We start from the raw sequence: 23,191 nt of genomic DNA, 5'->3' as shown, positions 1-23,191 counted from the left end.
GAAAATAGTTATGTTGTAGCGATGTGCTACACACAGCGCTGAAATAACAACACGCAGTCGGTAAGTCATTTCGAGATTAGTTTATTCAAACTTCGCGGCGCTGGCATTTAATCCCTAGTGCCCGCCCTCTTCGGGCGGAGAACACGTCAGAGGTGCATTACCAAAGTCTTCCCCCGCGTGCTGGCTATTTGTGAGCCGGTTCCCCTGTGCAGAAAGTGTGTCGCCACATAACCCCCCCCCCCCCCAGAACCGGCGATACACCCCCCAATGTCCACAGTCTGGATCAGCCTCTGTTTGGGAGGTCTGCCTCTGCGCCGCGGTGCCTGAACCTCGACCGGCTGCGCCAAGTCCACATGGGCTGGTTTGAGTCGGTCCACCGTGAAAACCTCCTCTCCCCCCCCAATGTCCAGAACATACGTGGACCCGTTGTTGTTGATCACCTTGAACGGCCCCTCGTACAGCCGCCGTAGTGGTGCCCGGTGTCCGCCCCTTCGTACAAACACAAACTTACAGTTCTGCAGGTCTTTGGGTACATGGGTCGGGGTCCGTCCGTGCTGTGAAGTTGGTACGGGGGCCAGGTTGCCGAGCCTTTCACGTAGCCTGTCCAGGACCGCTGCAGGTTCTTCCTCTTGCCCCCTTGGGGCTGGTATGAACTCTCCCAGGACGGCCAGGGGCCAACTCGGCCGACGAGGCATACAGATCCTCTTTGGGCGCTGTATGAATTCCAAGCAGGACCCAGGGAAGCTCATCCACCCAGTTAGGTCCTCTCACGCAGGCCATGAGAGCCGACTCCAAGTGACGGTGGGAGCGTTCCACTAGTCCGTTCGACTGTGGGTGGTAGGCAGTTGTGTGGTGCAGCTGCGTTCCCAACAGGCTGGCCACAGCCGACCACAGGCTGGAGGTGAACTGGGCACCTCTGTCGGAAGTAATGTGGGCCGGTACCCCAAAGCGTGCTACCCAGGTTGCAATCAGTGCTCGGGTGCAGGAATCGGCAGATGTGTCGGTGAGCGGGACAGCCTCTGGCCACCTCGTGAACCGGTCTACCATAGTTAGGAGGTACCGCGCTCCTCGGGACACTGGTAGGGGGCCCACGATATCCACATGAATGTGGTCAAACCTCCGGTGGGTGGGTTCGAACTGCTGCAGCGGGGCTTTAGTGTGCTGCTGCACCTTAGCTGTTTGGCACTGTGCGCACGTTCTGGCCCATTCACTGACCTGCTTGAGAAGTCCATGCCGCACGAACTTGCTGGAGACCAGCTAGACGGTTGTCCTGATAGATGTGTGCGCCAAACCGTGTATGGAGTCGAAAACTCGCCGCCTCCAGGCTGCCGGGACGATGGGGCGAGGTTGGCCGGTAGCCACGTCGCACAGGAGGGTCCTATCACCTGGGCCTACGAGAAAGTCCTGCAGCTGCAAACCCGAGACTACGGTCCTGTAGCTGAGCATCTCGTCGTCTGCCTGCTACGCCTCCACCAGTGCTGCATAGTCCACCCCCAGGGACAGGGCCTGGACAGCTGGTCTGGAGAGTGCATCTGCCACGACGTTGTCCTTTCCCGAGACATGCTGGATGTCCGTCGTGTACTCGGAGATGTAGGACAGATGTCGCTGCTGGCGAGCCGACCAGGGATCGGACACCTTCGTGAACGCGAAGGCCAACGGTTTGTGGTCCGTGAACGCGGTGAACGGCCTGCCTTCTAAGAAGTACCTGAAATGCCGGATTGCCAGATACAGTGCCAACAGCTCCCGGTCGAAAGCACTGTACTTGAGTTCGGGTGGTCGTAGGTGCTTGCTGAAGAACGCCAGGGGTCGCCAGCGCCCCTCGATGAGCTGCTCCAGCACCCCACCGACTGCTGTGTCGGATGCGTCCACCGTGAGTGCGGTCGGAACGTCCGTTCTGGGGTGCACCAGCATCGCGGCATCTGCCAAGGCTTCCTTGGCTTTAACGAAAGTGGCCGCGGCCTCCTCGTCCCAAGTAATGTCCTTGCCTTTACCCGACATCAGGGTGTACAAAGGGCGCATGATATGGGCTGCTGAGGGGAGGAAACGGTGGTAGAAGTTCACCATACCAACGAACTCCTGCAGGCCTTTGACCATGTTGGACTGGGCAAAGTGGCGGATCGCACCTACCTTGGCGGACAGAGGTGTTGCCCCGTCTTTGGTACTCCTGTGGCCCAGGAAGTCGATGGTATCGAGACCGAACTGGCATTTGGCCGGGTTGATCATGAGGCCGAAATCACTCAGGCGGGAGTAGAGCTGGCGGAGGTGGGACAGATGCTCCTGACGACAACTGCTGGCTATAAGGATGTCGTCCAAATAGATGAACGCAAAGTCCAGGTTGCGGCCCACCACGTCCATTAGCCACTGGAATGTCTGTGCGGCATTCTTCAGGCTGAATGGCATTCGGAGGAACTCGAACAGGCCGAACGGGGTGATGAGTGCTGTTTTGGGGATGTCTTCAGGGTGCACCGGGATTTGATAGTATCCCTGGACGAGGTCTACTTTGGAAAAGATTCTTGCCCCGTGCAGGTTTGCTGCAAAGTCCTGTGTGTGTGGCACGGGGTAGCGGTCTGGAGTGGTAGTCTCGTTCAGACTGCGGTAGTCGTCGCATGGTCTTCAACCCCCAGCTGCTTTGGCCACCATGTGCAGGGGGGAGGCCCATGGGCTGTCGGACCTCCGTACGATCCCTAATTCCTCCATCCTCTTGAACTCCTCCTTCGCCAGCCGGAGCTTTTCCTGGGGGAGCCTTCGTGCGCGGGCGTGGAGGGGTGGTCCCTGGGTCGGAATATGGTGCTGTACCCCGTGTCTGGGCATGGCTGCCGTGAACCGCGGTGCCAGAATCGATGGAAAGTCCACCAGGATTCTGGTGAATTCGTTGTCTGATGGAGTCCGGGTGTGGGGCTGGCAACTCGGCTTCACCCAGGGAGAACGTCTGGAAAGTCTCGGCATGTACCAGTCTTTTCCCTTGCAAGTCGACCAGCGGGCTGTGAGCTCACAAGAAGTCCGCCCCCAGGAGTGGTTGGGCCACGGCGGCCTGTGTGAAGTCCCAGGTGAACCGGCTGGTGCCGAACTGCAGCTGCACTGTGCGGGTACCGTAGGTCCGTATCGTGCTGCCGTTTGCGGCCCTCAGGGTGGGTCCTGGCTTTCTGTTGCGGGTGTCATACCCCGTCGGGGGCAAGACGCTGATCTCTGCTCCGGTGTCGACCAAGAAGCGGCGTCCCAACTGTTTGTCCCAGACGTACAAGAGGCTGTCCTGGTGGCCAGCCGCCATCGTCATTAGTGGCAGCTGGCCTTTGCAGGGCGGGTGACAACGGCGGGCTTTTGTGCCCCATCACTGGTGGTAGAAACACCACTGTTCACTGTCCTCCTCACTCCTGCCTCTGTGTTGTGTGTGCCCCCCTGCTGGGCCTGGTCTGGTCTGCTGTTGGGTGCGTGGCCTGGTAATCTGACCGACGGATGCCACGCTCTCCCTCTTGGTTTTCCACAGCACGTCTGCCCGGACCGCCACCTTCCGGGGGGTCACTGAAATCTGCGTCGACCAGCAGCAGATGTATGTCCTCGGACAGTCGCTCTAGGAACGCTTGCTCAAACATGAGGCAGGGCTTGTGTCCGTCAGCCAGGGCCAGCATCTCGTTCATCAATGCTGACAGCAGTCTGTCTCCGAAACAGTCCAGGTGAAGCAGGCGGGCACCTCGTTCACGCCGTGAGAGGCCAAAGGTCCCAATGAGCAGCGCTTTGAATGCTTCATATTTGCCTTCTTCCGAGGGCAACTGTATGAAATCCGCAACCTGGACGGCCATCTCCTGGTCAAGGGTGCTCACCACGTGGTAGTAACGCGTGGAATCAGAGGATATCTGACGAATCTGGAACTGGGCTTCTGCTTGGCTAAACCACACGCGTGGTCGCAGCATCCAGAAAGTCGGCAGTTTTAGCGAAACTGCGTTAACAGATGAAGAGTTGGTCATCTTTGGTCCAAATCCCGTTTGGACCATCGGGGTCACCAATGTAGCGATGTGCTACACACAGCACTGAAATAACGACACGCAGTTGTTAAGTTGTTTGGAGACTAGTTTATTCAAACTTCGCAGCGCTGGCATTTAATCCCTAGCGCCCGCCCTCTTCGGGCGGAAAAGACGTCAGAGGTGCATTACCAAAGTCTCCCCCCGCGTGCTGGCTATTTGTGAGCCGGTTCGCCTGCACAGAAAGTGGGTCGCCACAATGTGATGGTTGACATGGACTTGATAAATCAAAGGGGCTGTTTCTGTGCCATTTCTCTCTATGGCTCTACCATAGAAACTGGAAGAACAGAAATTTCCAAGTCAAGAAATATCAAGGTGGTAACGGAAGGAAATTTTATTGACTTAAATATTAACAGGTTTACAGTCAGCATAAAGAGTTAAAAGGTAGAGAATTCCTAAATTGCATTTCAAGAACTTTTTGTTTAAGCCAGCAGCCTAGGGAGAGAGCAAATTCTGAACTTAGGTTCAGGGAATACAGAAAAGAAAAAGTTAGGTAGATCAGAGAGAACACTGATTGTAAGGTTATTCAGTCAAATTTGGCATAGTTATGGATAAATATATGACCAGACTATTGTGTGTATTTTAATAGTAGGAGTATTATGGGTAAAGGTGCTGAATTTAGAGCATGGATCAGTACATGGAACTATGATGCTGTGGCCCATTAAAGAGGGACAGGAGTAGGTGCTTAATGTCCCACAGTTTCTATGTTTTTGAAAAGATACAGAGGGAGGTAAAAACGGTAGGGAGTTGAGAGAGGAGTTGCACAGGTACACTCTCATGGCTGCACTCAGATAGGACATAATGGAGGACCCATCCGCTGAGTTTATATGGTTAGAACTCAAAAATAGGAAAGGTGCTATCACACTGAACCCCCAATAGCCACCAGGACATTGAGGATCAGATAGGCAGGGAGATTAAGGAAAGGTGTAAAAACGATAGGATTGTTGTCATGGGAGACTTCAACTTCAATAGTGCAAAAATTGTTAGATGCATCCAGGAGGGTTTATTTAATGAATATGTACATGGTCCAACAAGAGGGGCTGTTCTGAATCTGATGTTAGGTAATGAGCCTGGCCAAGTGACCAACCTTTCAGTGGGTAGGTAGAGAACAATGGACCACAGCTCCTCACATTTTCAGACAGCTACACACAGGATAACTATAAACCTTGCAGAACAGTATTAATACTGAAGCAGGGCAATTTACAAGAGCATTTGGCAGGAACTAGGGAGAGTTAACTGGGAACAGCTGTTTTTCAGCAGGTCCATAACTGACATGTGGAGGGTACTTAAAGACAACTGCACGGAGAAAAGGACAGGTATGCTCCAGTCAGAGGAAGGACAAGGGTAGCAAGGTAAAAGAACTTTGGAGGTCAAGGGAGGAGATGAATTTAATCAAGAAGAGAAAGTATGTAAAGCTTAGGAAGCTAGAATCCAACAGAGACCTTGAGGATTGTAAAGAAGCCAAAAAAAGACTCAAGAAGGGAATTAGGAAAGCCAAGAGGGGCCATGAAAAGTGCTTGGAAAGTAAGATTAAAGAGAATCCCAAGGCATTCTATACGTACATCAAGATAAAGAGGATAACTACAGAGAGGGTTGGACCACTCAAGGATATAGGAGGAACATTCGCTTGGAGGTGAAGGATGTGGGTGAGGTCTTTAATGAGGATTTTACATCAGTATTTACCAAGGAAAATTATGTGAAGGATAGGGAGATCAGTGCTGGGAGTATTAGTATGCTAGGGCATTTCAAAGTAAAGAAGGAAGTAGTGCTGGGTCTTTTAAAGAACATCAATTTGGATGTCCCCAATGCCTGATGGAATATACCTCAGGTTATTGAGAGAGGCAAGTGAAGAAATTGCTGGGACCTTGACCAATTTATTTGTGTCCTCTTTAACCATAGGCAATATTCTGAAGGACTGGTGAGTAGCCGGTATTGTTTCGTTATTCAAGGAGGGAACCAGGGAAATCCTGGAAACTATAGACTGGTGAGTATCATGTCAGTGGTAGGGAAATACATGGAGGGAATTCCTAGAGATAGGATTTATGAGCATTTGGAAAACCATGGCCTTATTAGGGACAGACTACGTGCAGGGCAAGTTGTGTCTTACTAACTTGATCATGTTTTTTGACAAGGTGACAAGGGTGTTTGATGAAGATAGAGCTATAGATTTCATCTACATGGATCTTAATAAGGTGTATGACAAGGTCCATCATGGGAGGCTAATCCAGAAGACTAAGATGCATAGGATCAATGGTGAATTATCCGTTTGGATGCAGAATTGGTTTGACCATAAAAGACAGAAGGTAGTGGTTGAAGGGACTTATTCTAGCTGGAGGTTTGTGATTAGTGGTGTTCCACAGGGATTTTACTGGGACCTCTGCTGCTTGTGATGTACAGAAATGACCTGGATGAAAATGTATACGGTTGGGTTAGTAAGTTTGCAGATGATACGAAGATTAGTGGTGTTGTGGATGGAGTAGATGACTGGCAAAGAATATAGTTGGACAGAGATCAGTTGCAGTTATGGGCGGACAATTGGCAGATGGAGTTTAACCTAGTTAAATGTGAACTGTTGCATCTTGGTAGGTAAAACATAAAGACCCTTAACAATGTTGATGAGTGCAGGGATCTTGGGATCCAAGTTCATAGCTCCCTGCATGTGGCCACACAGATTGATAGGGAGGTTAAAATGGTATGCGGCATGCTTCCCTTTATTAGACGAGGAACTGAATTCAAAAGTCAGGAAGTTATGTTGCAGCTTTATAAAACTCTAGTTAGGCTGCTTCTAGAGAATTCTATATAGATGCAAGGGGCCAAGATTTCTTTTCCATTGAGGTGATGGGTGGCTGGAATGTGCTGCTTGGGGTGGTGGTAGAGGCAGAAACTTTACAGATTTAACAGATTTAGACAGGCACATGAATGGGAGGAAATGGAATGATATGGTCATTGTGCTGTCGTAAGGGATTAATTTAGTAATCAAACGGCCAAACAATTTATGTGGTCTGGCACAACATTGTGGGCCAAATGGCCTGTTCCTGTGCTGTACTGTTCTGTGTTCTATAAAGTAATTCTCTCTTCTCCCCCCTTCAACTGGGCAGAAGATACTCAAGCTTGAAAAACACATACTACCAGGCTCAAGGGTAGCTCTACTTTTCTCTGCTACAAGACTCTTAAATGTACCTCTTATACAATGAACTCTTGATCTCTCAATCTACTTTATCATGGACCTTGCACCTTACTATCTACCTGCCTTGCACTTTCTCTGCAATTATTAAGATTCAAAGACTCAAAGTACATTTAAAACAATATCCTCCAGCTTTTTATTTTTGCCTTTCGCTGGTACTGCCTTAATATACTTAGGTTTTGGAATGATCTGTATGGGTGGGACGCAAGACCAAATTTTTAAATGGCACTCAGCATATGTGATAATAATAAATGAATTACTTGGCTAATTGAGAACATCTTCCTCCTCAAAAGTTATCCTGAGTGTTTTAAACTGTTATAAAAGGAATTATTCTGAGTCCCACCTCCAGAAAGTAGTTCTATCATAACTTTCACAAGTGTGAAATAACTCATAAGGGGAAACATGAATAAAATATACCCAAATTTCTTCCACCTGGCAATGAAGTTAGAAAGAGGCATTTCAGGTGAAAGTACTATAAACAGGCTGTCAATTAATAAACTTACACTTAAGAGCAAACTTTTGAAAATCTATTTAAATTTTCAAAAAAATTATAAAAGAAATAAAAGCTGATAAATCTTCTACTGACTGGAGATTTTCCTGCTAGATTTCTGCGTAATACATTTGACTTGAATAAAATGATAGATTTTTGTGGCTTTATCTGCTTTTGAAATAAATAGACCTTACAGATTGCCTGCTTCATAAAACTTGAATGATGAAAAACAACAAAAAATGTAACTTATTGTTTCTAAAATACAGCCTAAGCATCAAGTATATTGTCTTTGTGCACCGTTTATAAATAAATCCTAGGTAAGTACTTTCCTAACAAAAACATTCACTGAATCATAACTTTCCCACACTTCCAAGACAATCAAAGTTTCTTGAAAATTTTCAATAGTACTTTTTGTGACCTATTCCAGAATCAGTATTACATGGACAGGAGAAAATCTGTAGATGCTGGAATCCAAGCAACAGACACAAAATACTGGAGGAACTCAGCAGGCCAGGCAGCTTCTATGGAAAAGAGTAAACAGTCAATGTTTCGGGCAGAGACCCTACATCACCTGTCCTGATGAAGGGTCTTGTCCCGAAACATCCTAGATGCTGCCTGGCCTGCTGAGTTCCTCCAGCATTTTGTGTGTGTTGCTCATTATTACACAGGATGTTATTCTGCCAATCAAATCCATGCTGCCATGTTATACAACAATCCAGTCAGCTTCATTTTCACTCTCTTTCATTGTAGCTCTGCAAATTACTTTCCCTCATGCCTGCCAAACTCCATTTCGAAAGCCTGCTTCCACCACACTGTGGCAGATCAAATATTTCTGCAAGTTTTTCCCCTCACATTTGACATGCCTTTTATGCCCAGTTTTTTTTTAAATCAGAGTACCCAAAATTTTCTTCTCATGTGAATAGTTTTTCCTCTATTTACTCCAATTAATACACCCCCATCATCCAGTCCATGCTCTCTTTGCTACTACCATCAGGTAAATTACAGAAGTCTTAAGTCCCACACCACGTGGATCAGGAACAGTTATTAGACTACAATCAGGCTCCTTAACCAGTGCAGATAAACTCACTCATGTCATCACTGAGCTGACTCTACAACTTATCAATTAACCTTCAAAGGCTCAGCAGCTCATAATTTCAGTTTTATTTATTTACTTTTTTATTTTTTGTAAGATTTGTCTTCTTTTGCACATTTGCTGTCAGTCTTCACAGTTTTTCATAAATTCTACTGCAATTCTTTATTTTCCTGTAAATGCCTGCAGGAAAATTAATCTCAGGGTAGATTATGGTGACGTACAGAGTACATACTTTGATATTAAATAAATTGACTTTGCTTTACTTTGACTTATCCTTTATAATGCTAGCCATCCTTTCTACAACCTTTCTGGGAATTTCAAGTTCTTTTTAAAAGTTGTGACCAAAATTAAACACTGGCCAAGGAATACAGATTCAAAATTTCATCTCTATTACTGTATTTTTTCTCTAATCTTTACTTTTTCCTTCACACAATCTTTTTTTTGTTATTTATTTTTTTATTGAAGTTCATCATCAAACATTTCCATAAGATGTATTTCAGACATTGTACATATATATTATATAATCATATATATCACAAATCTCCACAAAGTATTTATCTGAGGTATACACTTATAGAAAAGAGTGGAAAGAAAAAACAAGCAAAAGGAAAAAACTATGTACAAGTAGGGAGTGATCTTTTTTACAACAGATTCATTGACTTGCGAGAATAAAAAATTTTTTAACGTGCATTAATAATTCATTAGTTTTGCATGGTGGGAAACATACCAATAACTACAAATTAAACAAAATCTCCATTCCATTAGACAAGGTGTATGGTAATAATCTTTTCTTTTTTCAGGTTAGGGGAGTTCAAAACTAGAAGGCATAGATTTAGGATGAAGGGGAAAGATTTAAAAGGGACCTGTGGACATTTTCTGCACAGAGGGGTGATGAGTACATGGAAAGAGCTGCCTAAAGAAGTGGCTGAGGCAAGTAAAATATCATCCAAGAAGCACTTGGATGGGGAGAAATATACACAATTGGGTGGGCACCTGGTTGGCATGGATTTGATGGACCAAAGGGCCTGTATCAATCCACCCACCTAGCTTCACCTATCTCCTTTCCCTCCCCCAACTTCTTATTCTAGCTTCTGCCCCCTTCCTTTCCAGTCCTGGCCTGAAATGTTGACTGCTTATTCCTTTCAATAGATGCTGCCTAACCTGCTGAGTTCCTCCAGCATTTTGTGAGAGTTACTCTGGATTTCCAGCATCTGCAGAATCTCTTGTATTTGGGCCTGTATCCATGTTGTATTGCTCTATGATTCCGATAGTGTTTACAAAACTGCAGGCTCTAAATTCAAAAAGTCTGATCCTGGGCTTAATATACACATAAATATTTTCTTAAAGTAGGATTGAGATATGCATAGACTCTGCCAGAGTTAACTTTTATAGTGTCATCAAATCTTCTAAAATTACAGCTTACCTGACATACTGGGATTGCTAGTCATAAAAATATATTTAAGTGTGTATTTCAGTTCAATGACATTTGGCTGAAGTTTGTTGATTACCCTTTTAAAAGTTTTCCAGTTTAAAGGTGCTTTCCTTTAATCTTTGCGATGGTAAGTGAAACCAGTACAGTTACGTCTAACATGGGTCAAGAGTTGTTTCCTCATTCTAAAATTTTATTCTGAAGTTTCTCACGTATTTGTATACCTATCGTACAAGCACATTGGATGGCTGAATTGGGAAATGAAAATGTCACATTGATGCAATTAAGCATCGAAGAGCCAAGTTTCAGCAATGCAGACAGAGCTATTCCAGTATTTAACATTGCTTAACATGAGAATGGTTAATGCTGACAAAAGTAATTTATTTCCAATAGAGATAGTTCTCTCTGTGATGAGCATAAGTGGGAAGACATCAGATATTCTTTAATAGTGAATGGAAGTTAATGAAGTCCATGTTACAGTCCTCAGGTAACTTGAGGTTACAGAGACCTGCACTTCCAAACCAAACACTGAAACAAAATTGGCAAATTAAAATGTGGAACTAAATTTCAGTCCAGATTAAATATAAATGAACTTTTCTATACTATCTACTTTTTTTATTTCATTAAAGCAACTTATCTTAGGCAACACATACAAACTGCTTGAGGAACTCAGCAAGTCAGACAGCATCTGTGCAGAGGAGTTAACAGTTGATGTTTTAGGGCAAACCCCTTCATCAGGAGTGGAAAGAAAGGGGTCAGAAGCCAGTATAAGAAGATGGTGGGAGGGATAGGAGTACAAGCTGGCAGGTGATAGGTGAGACCAGGTAAAGGTGGGTAAATGGGGGAGGTGGAATGAGGTAAGAAGCTGGAAGGTGGTGTTAGAGGTAAATGGCTTGTCAGATTGGGCCCTACTTCATTGAACACCTTTGCTCTGTCCATTGCAAAATAAATTTATCTCCCAGTGGCCACCCAGTTCAATTTTACTTTCTATTCCAGGGATTCCCAACCAACCTTTTTATGCCATGGAGCCTTACCATTAACTGGGGCTTCTGTGGACCCCAGGTTGGGAACCCCTGTTTATTTCCATTCATCATGTCCATCGAAGGCCTGCTCTGTTACCACAATGAGGCCAGACTCAGGTTGGAGGAACAATACCTTACATTTAATCTGAGAACTTGATGACATGAACAGTAATTTCTCCAATTACTGATAATTACTCTCTCCTCCCCCTTCTCTTTTTTTTCCCCAATCCTCACTATGGCTACCCGCTCACTCCTTCTCTTCTCCTCACCTGCCCATCATCTCCCTGTACTTCACGTCCTCCTTCCCTTTTCTCCCATGGTCCACTGTGCTCCCCAATTAGACTCTTTCTTCTTCAGCCCCTTTACCTGTTCTACTATCACTGCCAAGCTTCTTTCTTCATTTCCCCTTCCCCTCCCCAACCTACCTCTCACCAGATCTCATCTATTACATGCCACATTGTACTTCATACCCTCCACCCGCCTTCTTATTCTAGCTTCTCGCACCCCACTTCCTTTTCAATCCCGGTGAAGGGTCTCAGACTGAAACATCAACTGTTTATTCCCCTCCATAGATGCTGCCTGACCTACTGAGTTCCTGCAGGATTTTCCATTGCTTATGGTTGAACGTATCTGCAGAACTTCTTGTGCTTTTCTCATGCAAGAAATACTAAGGCACAAAATGTTTAGAAAGGAATAAAGTGAATAATTTATCAAATAAGCTCTTATCAGGCTTCAGCCGGGTACAGGTATCAATTATAACCAATGTTTCCATGACAACTCTGCCATCTTCATCAGGGATGAAGCCTGGGCATGTCTAGTCTGGTGGTATTTATACCCCTATAGTCCATCCCTCCTGATTGGTTAGTCTTCATCCAATCAGGTTTCCACTCTCCCACCTTGTTTACAAATTCCAGTTCTTACTTAGAACAAGACCTTTATCTTTGTTAAAATCCTTTTCCTCTAGTTTTATTTCAATGGTTTCCTTTAATAGGCGGTCCAAAAACCCATTGGCAGAGCACAGTAGTTTTGTGCCATCGAAATCAATCCTATGGCCTTTGTAAATACGGTGTTCTGCTACCTCCGATTTCTCTGAATAACCCAAATGGATACACCTCTTGTGATCCTTAATGCAGGTTTCCACCGTGCATCCTGTCTGGTTGATATACAGTACACTGCTCCACATTCACAGGGAATCCTGTAAACACCAGACGACCCGAGTCCCAGGTCATCTTTGACTCGCATAAGCTGTGATTTGAGCTTCCTTACAGGTTTGTGAACAGTATTAATTCAGTATTTCTTTAGCATCCTGGCAAATCTTGCAGAAACCATAGAAATACAAGGAAGACAGGCAGTAGCGACAGGTTCCTCCTCATTGTTAGGTTTCCTGGTTCTTCCATCAGCCCTCTTAAGGGCCTGATTGATTTCCTTCAACTTGTAGTTATTCTGTAGGAACATCTGAAATAGTTCTCACACGGTTAATCAAAGTAGAAAGAACTGCTCTACAGAGGCATGATGGTGGCTGTTATTGTTGATGTACACGTCTGTGTGAGTAGGTTTCTGACAGACACCACGTCCGAGGCTACTGTCCCGTTTCCATCATATCGGAATGTCTAGGAACAGGAGGTAAACATTGTTCTCCATCTCCATCATAAACTGAATGTCTGGATGTGTACTGTTCAGATGGTCGTGGAAATGCTAGAGCAATCGGAGTCCATGAGGCCACACTATGAAGGTGTCATCGACATATCTGAAGAAGCATTTGGGGCGTAAGGGAGATGAACTCAGAGCCCTCTCCTCAAAGTCCTCCATATAGAAATTAGCAATAGCCAGCAAAAAGGGCGATCCTATGGCCACTCTGTCTGTTTTGTCATAGGAAGTACATCAATGTCAGGGTGTGTTCTAAAAGGTCAATGATACCCTTATCAAACCTTGATCACAAGAGGACTAAGCTGTCCTTCATGGGAATTCTTGTGAACAGGGACACCACGTTGAAAATGACCATTATGTCCTCAACTGGCTGTTGGATACTGTTTTAACGAAGTTGGTCAAATTCGTGATGAGATGCTCACAGCCCCCAACAAAGGGAGATAACATGGTCATTAAATGCTTAGCAAGGTAGTAAGCCAGAGAATCTATCCTGCTGACGATAGACCTCAATGGTAACCCTCCCTGTGTATCTCAGGGAGCCCATAAAGTCTTGGTGGTACCAGCGCCTGAGGCAGAATTGCTACATCTGCAATGGCCATAGGATTGACATCGGTGGCACAAAACTACTGTGCTGCTCCAATGGCTTTTAGGACTGCCTGGTGAAGGAAATCATTGGAAAAAAAACTAGATGAAAAGAATCTTAACAAAGACAAAGGTCTCACTCTAAGTAAGGATTGGAATTTGATTGTTAACAAGGTGGGAGAGTGGAAACTTGATTGGATGTGGACTACGGGGCGGGGGGGTTTATAAATACCACCCAACTAGACATATCCTGGTATCATTGAAATGTCGGTTATTATCGATACCTGCATCCGGCTGGAAGCCCAAGAAGTGCTTATTCATCGTATATGCCAGGAAAGCATTAGATTGTTTTTATTAAATCATTTAAGTCTGACAAAAGATATTAAAGAACAGTTTCAATCAAAGGAAGATAATACATTGGCCAGAAAAAGTAGTAGGTCTTAAGATTGGCAGCATATAGAACTGAAAGGGCCAAGAAATAGACAAAACAATAAAAAGCAAGATAGAAAATGCAAGAAGATGGCAAGAAACAAAAACACATTGCTAAAGCTTTTATGGTGTGTAACAAGGAAAAGATTAGCAAGGGCTCTTCACAGAAAAAGACAAGAAAATATATGACTAGAAAAGATTGGGACTGGAAGAGAACCAACAATTAGTCAAAACACAGTACTGGAGAAATTGAGCTTGAAAGCTCATAGATTCAATGAATCTGATCATCTGCATCACTGAGATTTGGGAAGAAGATTGTAGAGATGGTTAATGCTCTGCTCCTCAACTTCCAGACTTCCTCTGATCCTGGACTTGTTTCGGTAAATTAAAGGGTAGTAAATGAGACCCCACTACTGTATTTAGAGTGGAAGGAAACGGAGTAACTGATCTGCTAGCTGAAAAACAGTAACAGGTAAAGAGCTGGAATTTACAATGAAAGGTGTAATTACAGAATATCTTGAAAATGAAATTAAGATTGGGCCAAGTTGACACTGATTTACGAAAAGTAAATTGTGTTTGACTAATCACAGGAGTTCTTGGAGGATGCAACTCATAAAATAAATAATGGAGAACCAGTGGATGCAGTAAATTTGGATTTTCAGAAGGCTTTCAATAAAATTCCACACAGAAGATAAGTCAACAATGTTGGAGTACATGAAATCAAAGGGCAGCATGCTGTAAAGTTTAGAAAGCAGAGAAGAAATACTGCTTCTCAAATCCGGCAGGTTGTAACTAATGGGGCACTGCAGGTGCTTGGGCCCAGATTGCTCACAATCCAGATCAGCAATTTGCCAGAGGAGAGCAAAAGTCACAAATTCAATAATGAACCAGGTGAGTGGGAATGGGAATGCAAAGATATCTCAAAGAGAAACGGACAAACTTACTAGGTGAGCGAGAATATGACAGAAAAATATAATTTCAAAGTATGCAATGTAAACCATCTTGCAGAGTGTCAAGCAATTGACAATGTTGACGTTCAGATGGTGTGTTTGTACAGAAGTGCAGTTGGCAAATGATATGTTGGTCATCATGAGAGTTTTCAATTACAAGAATTAGTAAGTCTTATTGGAATTATATAGGGCCTTTAAAAGATCACCCCTAGATTATTGTACACAATTTCAGTCTTCTTACTTCAGAATGGATATCTGCCATAAAGGGATGCCAGTGAAGATTCAATAGACTGATTTATGACAAATCTGCTAAATCATAAAAGGGGGAGATTGAGTAGACTGGACTGATAATCTCCAGAGTTTAAAAGAATGTCAGAAAATTGTTAAAGAGCTTAACAGACTGAATACAGGGAGGATGCTTATCCTGACTGAAAGTGTCGAACTAGGGGGCACATCTGAGAATGAAGGGTAGCAAAGCTGGTTAGGAGTGAGACCATGGAAAATTTCTTCACTCGGGGTGGGGGGAGAGGGTTAGGATGGGATGGCTGAACTTATGGAATTCTGAAGGACAATGGAAGTTCAGTCACTATTTTCATTTAAAACAGACTTCAATATATTTCTAGACACTCAAAGAATCAAGTGCAGAAAAATGGCACTGAGACAGAAGACAGCAAAGACAATGAAGGGCCTGATGGAATATGCCTGCTCTGTATTATTATGTTTTCATTTCCTTAATTTATCCTCAGAAATCTATCACATTCAACTTTATTTACAATTTTTTTTCAATGTATATGTTTTGCCTTAAAGCATAATACAAACCAAAACTAAGCAGATTCAAAGAAAAATTTGAAGTTTTTTGTCCATTACTTGGATACTTAAACCATTGAGTAAATTAGGGTAGTATCATGCAGTTGTAACTGAGTCTTCCCTTTAATATATGTGAAAGACAATACCCGCACTTTTCTCAATGAGAATGGCAAAATAAGGAAATCGAAAGGCATTAAATTAGGTCCTGTTGTCCTCTCTACAACAGAATTTCAAACTGAATCACTAATTCTGTTTCTCTTTCCACATGTCCAGGCTGATCTGCTGAGTGCTTCCATCATTTTGCATTTTTATTTCAGCCTTCTAATATCTACAATTTCCTTTTCATTCACAGGCACGAACCCAATTTACAATTCCTTTCTTTGCCAATATTAGCTGGATTATTTGCAAAATATATTGGCGTACTTCTACAAATCCAAAGCAGCTAAATTCATCAACTAGATGTTAGTTATGCAATATAACTGCAAGAGCCCAGGATTAAGTCACCCAAATGACAAAAAGAACTAAATATAAGATGAAAGTAACAAATACTAGAAACGTGCATCATGTCAACTACCAATTGAAAGGGCAAATTAACATTTCAAGTATAAAGACCCCTTTAAAGATACTTAAAGTGTAAAGAGAGGCGAGAGTGGATATAGGACTGCTGAAAAATGATGTTGGAGAGGTAGTAATGGGGGACAGCAAAATATGCAAATGAACCAAATATGTATTTTGCACCCGTCTTCATTGTGGAAAACACTAGCAGTATGGTGGAAGTTCCAGCGTCGGGGGACATGAACTGTGTGAAGTTACCATAACTAGAGAGAGGTTCTTGGAAAAATGAAAGGTCTGAAGATAGATGAGTTACCTGGACCAGATGGTGTACAGCCCAGGATTCTTAAAGAGATGGCGGAAGAATTGGCAGAGGCACTAGTAATGATCTTCCAAGAATCACTAGATTCTGGAATGGTTCCAGAAGACTGGAAAATTGCAACTATCACTCCACTCTTCAAGGGAGAGAGGCAGAAGAAAGGAAACTATAGGCCAGTTACTCTAACTTCTGTGGTTGGAAAGATGTTGGAGTTGATTATTAAGGATGAGGCACATGACAAAATAGGCCATAGTCAGCATGGTTTCCTCAAGGGAAAATTTTGCCTGACAAATCTGTTGGAATTCTTTGAAGTAACAAACAAGATAGACAAAGGTGAATCACCTGATGCTGTGTACTTCTTGGATTTTCAGAAGGCCTTCAACAACGTGCCACACGAGGAGGCTTAACAAGCTACAAGCCCATTGTATTACAGGAAAGATTTTAGCATTGATAAAGCAGTGGCTGATTGGCAGGGTGCAAAGAGGAGGGAATAAAGGCAGTCTTTCCTGACTGGCTGCCGCTGACTAGTGGTGTTCCAGAGGCGTCTGTGTTGGAGCCAATTCTTTTTACATTATATGTCAATGACTTGGATTATGGCTTTGTTCCAAAGTTTACAGACGATATGAAGATAGGTGAAGAGGCAGATAGTTTTGAGGAAGTGAGGAGGCTACAGAAGGACTGAGATAGATTAGGAAAATGGGCAAAGAAATGGCAGATGGAATACACTGTTGGGAAGTGTATGGTCATCACTTTGGTAGAAGAAATGAAAGGGTTGACGATTTTCTATATGGAGAGAAAATACAAAAAAACTGAGGTGCAAAGGGATTTGGGAGTCCTTGTGCAGGTTTCCCTGAAGGTTAATTTGCAGTTTGAGTCTGTGGTAAAGAAGACAAATGCAATGTTAGCATTCATTTCAAGAGGACTAGAATATAAAAGTAAGGATGTAATGTTAAAACTTTATAAAGCACTGGTGATACTTCAGAGTATTGTGAGCAGGTTTGGGCCCCTTACCTTTGAAAGGATATGCTGAAACTGTTGAGGGTTCAAAGAAGGTTCACAAAAATAATTCCAGCACTAAATGGTTTGTCACATGCAGCTCGTTTGATGGCTACGGCCCTGTATTCACTAGAATTCAGAAGAATGAGGGATAACCTCATTGAAACCTATCAAATGGTGATTGGCCTTGATAGAGTGCATATGGATAGGATGTTTCCTATGGCGGGAGAGTCTAAGACCAGAGGACACAGTTTCGGAATAGAGGGATGTCCTTTTAGAACAGACATGAGGAGGAATTTCTTTTGCCAGAGAGTGGTGAATCTGTGGAATACTTTGCCACAGGCAGCTGTGGAGGCCAAGTCTTTATGTACATTTAAGGCAGAGGTTAATAGATTCTTGACTGGTTGGAGCATGAAAGGATACAGGGAGAAGGCAAGATATTGGGGCTGAGAGAAAATTTGGATCAGCCATGATGAAATGGCATAATTCTGCTTCTATATATTATGGTCTTAAAAATACACCTTATTGAATGGTCTGTGTCCAAAATGTTAACAGACTTTTTTCTCTGTGCTGATGTATATCCAGGGTTGTTATTTCAATCCTGAAAGAAAGCAAAAGTGCAGCAAAAACTTCCAGCCATCAAAAGGCCGAGGCTAAAACAGTCAACTTTCCATGCTCCTCCTGCTCTCTCATCCCACTATCACCATTAACGAAATTAAAAGCTAAAGTCAAATGGATTGAGCCCCAGCACTCATTGCACAATCTCAGTTTATCTCAGGGTGACCTTAGACCAAACATTCTCATACAAGAATCACATTAACAAAATGAAAAATAAGGTCAGTTTGGAGAAGCTTGCAGATTTGGAAGGTCGGGGAGGGATGGAGGGGTGGGGAAGATATTCATCCACAATTGCAACTTCTCTGTTCACCTATATTATCCCTATTCTAAGTCTGTTGGCCTAGTCTAGGCCCACCATGTTAAATGACAATTGGAGAATCATCACTGGCTACCATAAGCCAATAAACATCAATATCTTGTATATCCTCAACAAAATACCAGTGTTAAACAACCAAAGAGCTATACTCAGCCAAGGAGAACAGAAGTCTCAAGCAGGATTACAGATACCATCTACAACATTTCAATGCTGCAGAAAATACCACAGATAACCTCAGAACAACATAGGTAGCCATTAGTACTGGTACAACCATCACCAACGCGTTACAGCTGATGCAACTTGCAAAACACATGGGGTAAGCATGGGCATTTGGGCAACTGGACAGCCTTCTATGGGCAAAGGATTTCCAATTGTGACAGAAGAAATCTGTGCATCCTATTTATTGTTTGAAGTTAACTTATGTTATCTACAACTTATGGACTCATTTTCAAGGACTCTACAACTCATGTTCTAAATATTATTTATTTACTTATTTTTACTATTTTGTTTTTATTTTTGTATTTGCACAGTTTATTGTATTTTACCCATCAGTTGTTTGTCCGTCTTTGTGTGTAGATTTTCATTGATTCTATTGTGTTTCTTTGTATTTATTGTGAATGCCCACAATAAAGTGAATCTCAGGGTAGCAGATGGTTGGCATACATGTACTTTGATAACAAACTTACTATTGTCAAATTTCAGCTAGCTCAGGATCCTTTCATGGCCTACTCATGAGTTGTGCATTAGGACTTGACACAAGAAAAGAAATAAAGAAGTTAGTTAAGCAACACAAATTGCTGGACAACTCAGCAGCCAGGCAGTGTCAATGGAAAAGAGTAAACTGTCGACATTTCAGTTCAAGACCCTTCATCAGGACTCGTTTGTTCATGTGGTTAAGGCTACTTGAATTTTGGCATCAAATTATTGCACAACACTTTTCTATATTACCTTCAATAGTGCTTTTCTATCACTTGCATCAGCAAAATTATGACCAACATTTTAAATTATGTTGCTCTCCAGTGCATGAATGCAACATACATTATCAAAATTTTATAACCTTTTCATGTACTTTATGTGGCTTCCAACTGTAATTTACAACACATATGATGGTGGGTCAGATAAATATGTTGAACTGTAAGGTTTTCTGAAACTCATTGACAGAAAATGAGCAGTCAGGTGCCTGAAATAATCATTGCTGGGTTCACTCTTAATCTATGCATTCCAAATTTCAAATTGATATACCATAAGACCATTAGAAAGAGCAGTAGGTCTGACTAGCCTGATCTTGTGGCTGATCAAATTGACTTTGAGACTTGAAAATTTACTGAGCAGCCCAGAATATTCACAACTATTGTGCATCCTTAACAACACTTTGCATTTACCCCATTAACCTTGTGTATCAATGAGACAGAGAGCAAAGCGTGAATATCAAAGTTTCTCATTTTGCAATGTGAATTAACAACTATTGCAAAGTTAGAAGAAGGCATGATAGGCTGAACAAAAATTGAACATAACAGTGGAGAACAAGACCACAAGACAAAGGAGCAGAATTAGGCCATTCAGCCCATCAAGTCTGCTCTGTCATTCCATCATGGCTGATCCTGGATCCCATTCAACCCCCATACACCTGCCTTCTCGCCATATCCTTTGATACCCAGACTGATTAGGAAACGATCAACTTCTGCCCACGGACTTGAGCCTCATAGGATTTGGTGCAGGTCATCTCAGGGATGAATACGCAAGTTAAACAGTTAATTTGTAAGGGGAAACAGAGAGAAATGGAGCTGCTTTACATCTAAATGCAGCTGCATTAGATCAACTTACAGGAAGATGACAGTACAGATATTTACAATAAAGAGTATAAATTATCAGGGACTGAATACAAGAGTAAAATGGTCACCATAGCTATTCACAAAACTGTATTGAGGTTATATTTGTTACATCTGAATATACTAAAATGGAGAATGGGCAATGCAAAATAACAGTCACATGGCACTGCTGAGCTGACAATTCGATAGGTTATAAAGAAATCCGGAGCTTTGATTAAAGAATTCAAATAAAGGAATTGACAAGATTGATAGAGAATTTCCAGTAGAAGGTAAATCAAAGGTAAGAGGTTATTATAAAGATTGCTAAGAACAGATTCATATAACTTTTTTCTTGCAGAATTGTTAAAATGTAGAATGCTTTATCGGAGGGGTGATTACTAACAAGTCAATTACAACATTCAAAATGACACTACATAATTGCTCAAACACATAAAAAGATATGCAAATAACCTGAAGGTAACCTCACAAAGGTGGCTTAATTTCTGTGCAAGCCCTTTCTCTTACAATTATTCTGTAAATATATCGGCAAATTTCCACACACCATGCTCAAAGGGGATGTTGTGTTATAACATATACTACAATGAAAGCTCTGGAATGAAGTATTTAAAAGATGCATGTGCGATTTTTAAAATCATCATCAGATCAGAATGGATTGGACCTCTGAAAAAGCATAGAGTAAACTAGAATGATTAGTCCCAGGAATTCAAACATCAATAGTTAATGCTAGTATTGTCAATGTACTGGAGAGAGAGAAAAAAAATCAAGTGTTTTATGGCAATTCAGTTGGATTCAAATATCTAGGAACTTGAGAAATGATGGTGAGATTATTTAAGAACAAGGTGTTGAGTTTCCAGAGTACATAGATAAAAGAAGAAACTGCACCTTAGAATTAGAAAACAGTATATATCTACAGAGTGATCTACAAAGGAGATTGAGACATGGCTGCCTTCAACATAACAAAAATAGGGAAGGTGTGTTACACCTCTTGAAGCTGAAGGTTTTGGGGATTGGTAGAGAAGAATTATTTACCCTTGTGAAGATATTAATTTGGTGTGACATGTTTCCAAAGGCAAATTAGAAAGCACAAGAAGCTCTACACACTCATACCAGATGACTAGAATTATGAGCTTTGCCCAATTTATTACAATTTTTTTTTTTAAAAAAGCCTGTAAGAGTCCAAATTTTGAAACAAATTACAACTTTCAACTAAAAGTATTCTAGGCAGTTTCTAGAGTAGGTTACATGGTCGGCACAACGTTGCGGCAAAGGGCCTGTAACGTGCTGTAGATTTCTATGTTCTATGTTAAAGGCACTGACAGCAACTAAAGATAATTCTCAATTGTTTCATACAGATTATGCAAATACTGGAAATCCAAAGTAACACACACACACACACACACACACACACACACACAGAGAGAACTGGAGGAACTCAACAGGTCAGCCATATCTATGGAGAGAAATAAAATCACCACTTTAGACTGAGACCTTTCATTAGCCTGAGGTGCTGACTATTCCTCTCCATAGATGCTGCCTGACCTACTGAGTTCCTCCAGCATTTTGTGTGTGTTACTCTCAATTGTGTTCAATTCATTATTCGAAAAAAAATGCAATTATTGAAGAAAGTATAAGATTTGGTTTTCCAAATGAATTTACTAACCATAGCAGTAAATCATTAATTTGTAGAAAGGGAGTTCCCCTGCAGTTGGTTTAGAATGAGGCAGTAGGACTAACTGCTGCACCACAATGCCACTACAAAATGCATGACATTTTCAACATTTAAATTATTTTTGTACTAAAGATCCAAGTAAAAAGAAATCACAGGAATGGAATTACCAGTATCATTAATCACAAATGTTATTTCCATGGGCAGATACTTTGAATGTACATTGCTAAATCATTTACCAATATTAATTTACTATTTAATCTGGTTTTGACAGGGGAAGGAAATAGAAATCTGAAAACAGAAAATGCTGTAAAAATGCAAGTCAGGCAAACTCCTGAAGAGAGACTATACACGTGTTTCGTGTTAATTCTATCAATCCTCTTTCACTGTCAAAGTATATTGAAACAAAGCTTAGTTTAACCTAGCAGTAAGGCTCAGATCATATTTAGCGACATGTTAATTAAAAACTTCAGCAGAATAAGTTTTAAGAATAAAATTCAGAATGCGTTCAATAAAACACATTATATACATTGACATATTTGATCACGGTAAAGCCTGGTATTAAACTTTTGCGTCAAAAAATAGAATACGTCTACATCCCAAAAGTAAATTTAACACCACAATTAGACATATACATTTCACAAATACAAAGAACACATACTGTAAAACACAAATTAGATCATGCTTGCCACACCGCCACTTCACCTTCCAAAAAAATGACGCATTGCTTGTTTAAGCGTTGATTTATTAACTTTCGCTTTAAGTTATACTCGTTTTACAGGTAGTGAGACGTCAGAGGGCAGAACCGAAATTTCGCAAATGCACAATTTGCCTTCCCAGGAATATTTTGTATTGAATCAAAGCAAGGCAGAGCTTCAAAGAATGAAGCTTCAACGATAAACAGAACAAAACCATTTATGAGAAAGGCCAGTGCCTAACGGCCTCACACCTGCTCACTTACAAAGTGCAGCTTTCAAGCACTTCTAATCGAAAGTTTATTTTTGTTGTCAGAGTTTGCACTCTGTTGAAAGATGCAAAGCCCCCTTGTTTATCCCTTTGCCTGCCGATGCAGAAACACCACAAGTTTTCCGACAATAAACCCAAACCAGCCACTTTCAATCATCGGCATTGGCCTTACTCACCCTACCTATCCTGCTTGGTGAACCTTTCGTTTGACACGAATATTTATTGACACCACTACTGGCCACTCAGAACCCAAGATTTGTGCGGAAGGCCGGAATGAAAG

At 42.3% G+C, this 23,191-nt stretch overlaps 1 protein-coding gene across 4 annotated transcripts in view; it reads right to left on the bottom strand.

The window, feature by feature from the left end:
• Positions 1-23,191, bottom strand: part of LOC140736905 (ERI1 exoribonuclease 3-like) — a 301,362-nt gene extending 278,171 nt beyond the window's left edge. Inside the window, exon 1 of one of the 4 annotated variants that reach the window (XM_073062921.1) lies at positions 23,088-23,191. The gene's annotated coding sequence lies outside the window, so the exon portion shown is untranslated. Of the gene's footprint in view, positions 1-22,606; positions 22,658-22,906; positions 23,062-23,087 lie in introns of those variants that run through there. The other 3 variants (XM_073062922.1, XM_073062924.1, XM_073062923.1) reach the window with 3 other exon arrangements.

This window comes from Hemitrygon akajei, chromosome 12 (assembly GCF_048418815.1).
Source record: "Hemitrygon akajei chromosome 12, sHemAka1.3, whole genome shotgun sequence".
In the NCBI taxonomy this organism is placed as follows: Eukaryota; Metazoa; Chordata; class Chondrichthyes; order Myliobatiformes; family Dasyatidae; genus Hemitrygon; species Hemitrygon akajei.
This window is presented reverse-complemented; position numbering and strand designations above follow the sequence as displayed.